This window comes from Colobus angolensis, unplaced genomic scaffold (assembly GCF_000951035.1).
Source record: "Colobus angolensis palliatus isolate OR3802 unplaced genomic scaffold, Cang.pa_1.0 Scaffold439, whole genome shotgun sequence".
NCBI lineage: Eukaryota > Metazoa > Chordata > Mammalia > Primates > Cercopithecidae > Colobus > Colobus angolensis.
Window position 1 is genome coordinate 777,727 of NW_012117810.1, and position 6,711 is coordinate 784,437.

The 6,711-nt window shown below is 39.1% G+C and overlaps 1 pseudogene; it reads right to left on the reverse strand.

Moving 5' to 3' along the window:
* Nucleotides 1-244: 244 nt before the first annotated feature.
* LOC105522616 lies at nt 245-880 on the reverse strand (annotated as a pseudogene).
* Between the last annotated feature and the right edge of the window lie 5,831 nt (nt 881-6,711).

Consider the following 6,711-nt stretch of genomic DNA (forward strand, 5'->3'; position numbering starts at 1 on the left):
GCCTGTAGTCCCAGCTATTCGGGAGGCTGAGGCAGGAGAATGGCGTAAACCCGGGAGGCGGAGCCTGCAGTGAGCTGAGATCCGGCCACTGAACTCCAGCCTGGGCGACAGAGCGAGATTCTGCCTCAAAAAAAAAAAAAAAGAAAAAGAAAATTCAATAAGAAATTATGAAGATTTTTATACTCAGAATGAGAACTTAACTTATCATGAATGTACACGTAAACATCACAATGAACCATCATACTCAAGCCTCAGATTCAGGAACTTCTTAATCAGGGCAACAGTAATATTCCACAAAACATATTTGCCCCTATTCATTCTAATCACATACCATAATGAAAGAAATCCTGTTATTTGTGTGAATAAAACACCTTGCAAGATAGGACTAATGCCTTTGTAAAGGGTATCAGCAAAGAAATCAAATCTGTTGACCTGGGTCTGATTACAATGAAATGCTTGCATCACATAAAAATCTTTGGAAGTAATGTTGCAAACTTTCTAAATTTCCAAAAGTAGATAACCTGAAATAACGCTTGTCAGGAGACATGATAATCTGTAGGACCTCAGTCATCACATCCAATTTGGGAAATGCTTCAGAGCCCCTCTGACTGCAGAATAATTTTATTAATAACATTGGTGCTGCAGAAGTCAAAATCCAGAGGCTCCTCAGGCTCTTGAGTATTGATTTTGCAGACTGTCACTATTCCTCCTTCTTCCAAAAATAGCATCTAAGGGTCACCATAACCTTGGTAATACATTCAAAGTGCAGTTAAAATTCCTGGCATAGGATTTGATCCAAAAATAAACAGTCTAAAAGGACAATTAAGTTAATTTTAAAAGTAACAGACTCTTCTTGACATGTAAACTCTTAAAATACTCCAGCCTTTGCAGTGTGACCCAGACGGCTAGAGAGCCCTTCCTAGCCAAGTCCCTGGAGAAGTAAGCTCCAGCTCCCTGAAAACAGGAGGAAGTGGAGCAGCTCCTGCCACTCTTAATTTTTGTTTTCAATTGCATTGATTTCAGATCTAATTTTTTAAAACTATATTTTCTTATGCTTACTTTGCATTTAATTTACTCTTATTTTTCTAGTTTCCTAATACGGGAGCTTAGATGATTGATTTTTAGGTGTTTCTTTTTTTCTAGCAACATGCTTTTAAAATTACAAAACACCAAGGAGAGAGAAGATCCTAAAAGTTTCCTGAGAAAGAATAGATCATATCTGAGGATTAGGAATAAGAATAGAATTGGCATTCTTGACAGCCACACTAAAAGCTAGAAAAGAGTGGAACAATTCCTTTAACATTTGAGGAAAACAATTTTCAGCCTAGTCTTCTACACCTAGCTGATAATTATAATTACATGTACAAGTAAGGAAGGAACAAAACTATTCAGGAATCTCCATGTCTTAGTTTGTTTGGGCCTCTATAACAAAAATACTATAGACTAAGTGGCTCATAAACAATAATTTATATACACATTTATTTCTCACAATTCTGGAGGCTGGGAAGTCCAAAATCAACATACCAGCATATTCAGTATCTGGTGAAGACTTGCTTCCTGGTTCACAGGCAGCCATCTTTTTTCTTTTCTTTTTCTCTTTCTTTTTTTTAGAGGCAAGGTCTTGCCATGTTGCCAAAGCTAGGCTCTAACTCCTGGACAGCAGGTGAGCGCCACCACACCTACCAAGATGACGGCTTTTTGCTGTGTCCTCACACGGCAGAAGAGATGAAAGTGCTCCCTGGGTACTATCCCACGTAGTATAAGAGCACTAATCCTATTCACGAAGTCCATACCCTCAAGATCTAATCACCTCCCCAAAGCCCCACCTCCTAATATCATCACATTAGGGGTTAAGATTTTAACATATGAATTTTGGGGGTAACACAAACATTCAGTCAACAAGGATGATGTCACCCCAGGAAAACGGTGACCAGAAGCCCTTGAACTTTGACTTGTCCAGAGCTAGACTGAAACTTGTTCAAAGCAGGGGGACAGAAAGCTCAAAAAAGAATATTTCCTAAGGAAAAAGTGTGTGAGATATATGTATAAGTGTTGCAGGTAGTGGGTGGTTGCAGAGAAATTACCTGAATTTATTTTGAGAGAAATTTTACTATCTTGGATTTCTTAAAATAATTAGTGATAAGCACATCAAGATGGAATAAATTATTAAAGATGTGTCACTGACTTCAGAAAAAAATAAAGATGCATAAAGAAGGAATCTAAACATACTACATGGCTTAACTATTAGTTTTATCTAGAGAGTTATGGTAATTTAAAACACCAAACAGTGATTTAATCAACAATTGTGAAATGACCATATTGGGAAAGTGGGAAAAGAGACAATGCACATGCATTGGTAAGATGTAGGGTTCCAACAATGTAAGAAAAGAGGTGTAAGAAAACTAAATTTGTATCTTCTATTGCAGCAAATCAATAGATAATGGAGTGGCTAAAATTGAAAACTGGGAAGATAACATATTATGAAAGGTTAAAAAACGTTGCCTCGAGAGAGTGGGAATTGGGAGTGGGAAGGTATGAGGCAAGGGACTACTCTTTTATTACCATCCTTGTAATATTGTTGAATTTCAATCAATAGTAATATATTAATTGAATGAAAATAAATTTAAAACATAAATAGCTCTACTAAATGCTCACTGAAGTATCTTCCTATTCTAAGGATCTATATTCTATACCATTTAGCTCTACTAAATTTTAGCTCTACTAAATGCTCACCAAATTATCTTCCTATTCTAAGGCTCTATATTCTATACCATCCTAAGGATCTATATTCTACACCATTAATCCAAATATGATCTATGATAAAATATAATAATATTTCAGAAATAGAATTCATTACTTCCAGCTAAGTGAATTTGGAAAGGTCCAGTTAAAGAAAATAATAGCACTTGGATGATTCCTATTAGAAGGAATAAGAGTTTTAACATATGGAAGTACAAAAAGTGGAATTCTAGGCCAATGGAATTGAATAGTCAATACTTATGGGCCACCTATATATAACCAATTATTGATGCATTCTCTAGAGTCCCTGATTGCCTCTGGCACAGAGAGCTAACCTTTACCACTCAGCCAGCAAGCCAATAAGTGAGAGGTCTTTTTCACAGGTTATCTCATGTAACCCTACCACTCTATGTGGTAAAAATATTAACTGCAACCCATAAGTGAGGGAACAGAATTTAAAGAAGTTAAGTCATTTGCTCAAGAGTACCCTGCTAGCATGTGGTAGAGTCAGAATTTAAACCCGATTATTTTCTAAAATTCCAATTCTCTTTCCATCACTCTGCCCTGTTTTTGGCGTATTTGTACATAATTTATATATTCTATATAATGTGATCAAATGAAAAAACCCTGGAGAGTCAGGGTCTTCCCTCTTCCAAGCCCTTATTTCTGGTTCTCGCTTACCACATCCTTCCCTTCTCCTTTCACACAGCTCAAAACACAGCTAGACTTTCTATTGGAGAGAAAGCACCGATCTTGAATTGCTCAAGATTCCTACTGCAAACAACATAAGCTATCTTTGATAGTTTCAGGAGACAAAAACTTTATTAAAAATATTAAACCCAGGCCAGGCATGGTGCCTTATGCCTGTAATCCCAGCACTTTGGGAGGCCAAGGCGGGGGGATCGCTTGAAGCGAGGAGTTCAAGGCCAGCCTGAGCAACAAACAGCGACCTTGTCTCTCCAAAGAATTTTAAAAATTAGCAGGGCGTGGTGACACACACCTGTAGTCCCAATTACTTGGGAGGCTGAGGCAGGAGGATCACTTGATTGTCTAGGAGTTTGAGGCTGCAGTGAGCTGTGATCACACCACTGCACTCCAGCCCGAGTGACAGAGCAAAACCCTGTCTGAAATACACACACACACACACACACACACCCCTCAGAGATCACTGGAGAGTCTGAAGGACTGAAGGAACAAAGTCAAGACTAAACTCACAGAATAAAAGAAAAACAAAAAACAAAACTGTGTTTCCCACACCTTCTCCCTCCACCGACATACACACACACCAAACCAGGCAACAAAACTATTCTGAGTAAGTTCACTGTTTCTGCTCCCTAAACATATAATGCCAAGACCTGACTACACTGCAATTGCTCAATCTACAGTACAAATGCCACTTCCGTATGTACTTTGCAATTGCTGCTATTGCTTAAAACCCAGATGTCTCTGAAGCCAGCCGCATCAGCAAGATGGAAACTCCATGGAGAGCCAGGTTCTCATGTTGATGACTTCTAAATCAAGCCTCCCTTGGAAGCATCTGACAGGACAAGCCTAGGTCACCTGTGTCCATCTGGGTTGCAAGAAAAAGAAACTGACAATTTGACTCCTGTCTTCTGCATTGGGGACATGAGAATTATTACATGTGAATTATTTAAAAGATTCTGGGAAGGCACAAATATGACACATGGCCACTAAAAACTCATTCAAGAGAGATAAGGATTCCAGAATTACTCCCAGATTTCTGGTTCAGGAAAGCAGGTGAATGATAGTGTCATTACAGAGACAGGGAGCACCCAAGGAGGAGCAGGTCAAAGTAAGTGAGGAAAATGTGGGTTTAGCGCTGGAGGTGTTGCGTTTGAAGTGCCCATGAGATATGTAAATGGAGATGTTTAATTGAATATATGAGCCTGGAGCTTAGACAAAAGGTCAGAACTCCAGACAGTAACGTGGGCAGCATCCAAATGCAGATAGCAGCCGATACTGCAGAACAGGATGAGACTGTCAGGAAAGGCCACCATGAATGAGAAGGGGGCAGGCCTCCAAGCCACATAGAGCTCAGACAGCAAGTGATTGGGCTAAAGAGGAAGAGTCAACAAGGAAGACTTACAAAGAAAGGTCAGAGCAGTAGAGAAAAGAAGCCAGACCTGGTGGAGTGCTGGAAGGCAAGGCAAAGAGTATTTCAAGGAAGACGACACTCAGTGATGTACTGTGTACTTGAGTATTGCTAAGAGAGTAGATCTTAAATGTTCTAACACACACACACACACACACACACACACACACACACAGTATGTGAGGTGGCAGACATGTTTGTTAGCTTGATTATAGGATCATTATATTTCACAATGTACACAAATATCAAAACATCACACTGTATACTACAAATATATACAATTTTTATTTGTTGATTATACCTCAATAAAGCTGGCGGTGGAGTGTGAGGGGAAAGAAGGATAGGGCTCAGATCTAGCAAATCCTGTTTCAGATCTAGGAAATATCCAACAGATAATTATTTTCTTCCACCAGATTTTACCCATCATTCTATGATGTTTAATTTGGTTTCCTCTACTTATATTTGATCTCAATGTACTGAAACAGGGAGCAGGTAAAAAGGCACCAAGGGTGAGGCAAAAATATTAATAAAAGCCAGATAATAGATCCTAAAGCTCTTCCAGCTTCTGAACCACTTATCTTTGTCCTCATTGTCAGTGTCTCTCCTCTTTCCACCTCGTAAACATGGATGCTTTGTTTGTGACATGAGGCTGTCTCTGTTTTCCTTCAGGCCAGCTCATCAGAGAGCTCTGGGGCCAGGCCTTTCCTGGCCTCCCTCTGCCCACATACACTAGGCTCCAGGAGAATCTGAACATACCTCACCCTCTACTTCATCCTCCTCCCCCATCTGGCTAATTCCTACTCACCTCCAGGTCTTTCTTTATATCTCACTTTCTCCAAAACTATTTTCAAATCCTGCAAGCCCAAGTCTGAGTTAAGTGCTCCTGTTGTTTATTTTTCCATCATCTCCGGGACTTTCCATCACACCAAAAGTGGAAAGAAGTAAATTCACAGGCTTGGGCACCATACCCATGCAAGTTAAAATCCCTGCGCCACCAACTTGTGTGGCCTTGAGCAGGTCTCTTAATCTATTGAAGGCTGACAGTCCCTAATCCTAGAAGGTGTTGTGAAAATTAAGAGTTTACACATTTAAAACACTAAGCAAAGTAACTGAAAGATAGAAAGAACTCAGTAAACTCTATCTATTATTATTATGACTATCAATATATTGTTTTATGAGGTCTAATGTCTTGTCTGCCTTTTTCAGTGAAGTGTAAACTCCTTGTGGGCAGAAACTGAATCTGTATAAAATAATTGCAAACTCGAATCACCAAGACTCACCACCTTAAAACTCCAAGTGTACATTTAAAACTTTGTACTACACATTTTTATTTAAATGCATAATGAAAAATTCAACCTTTACATATCCTAAATCATTGATTGTCTTAGGACTCTAAGTACTTTCTCATTCTTACTTCCCTTTTACTGTTAATGGAACCACAACTCTCCCACTGACCTAGGCTTCCAACCCAACAGTCTCTACTTCTTCCCTTTTCCTTGACCCCTACACTACTCAATGTCTTTTATATGGACAATTCTAGTGACAGGGCTGAGTCTGGGGTGATGGTAAGGATGATGGCAGTCAGGTGAGGTTGCAATAAAAAAAAAAAAGATCACCATGGCTGAGACTAAGGTAACATTTAAATGTCAGTGGAAGGAACCATATTTGTGCTGAACTGTGGAAGCATACCTGAAGACAAGGATGGGGGGATCAGGAGGATGATTCTGGTATTTATAGCCCAATATTTATATTAATCAATTATTAACAAATTCTTAAGAACCTGTGATGCCATCTGTGTGTTATAAAAAGCAATGCCAGGCTTCTCCTTTATTCTGGAAAGTTTTTTTTTTTTTTTTTTG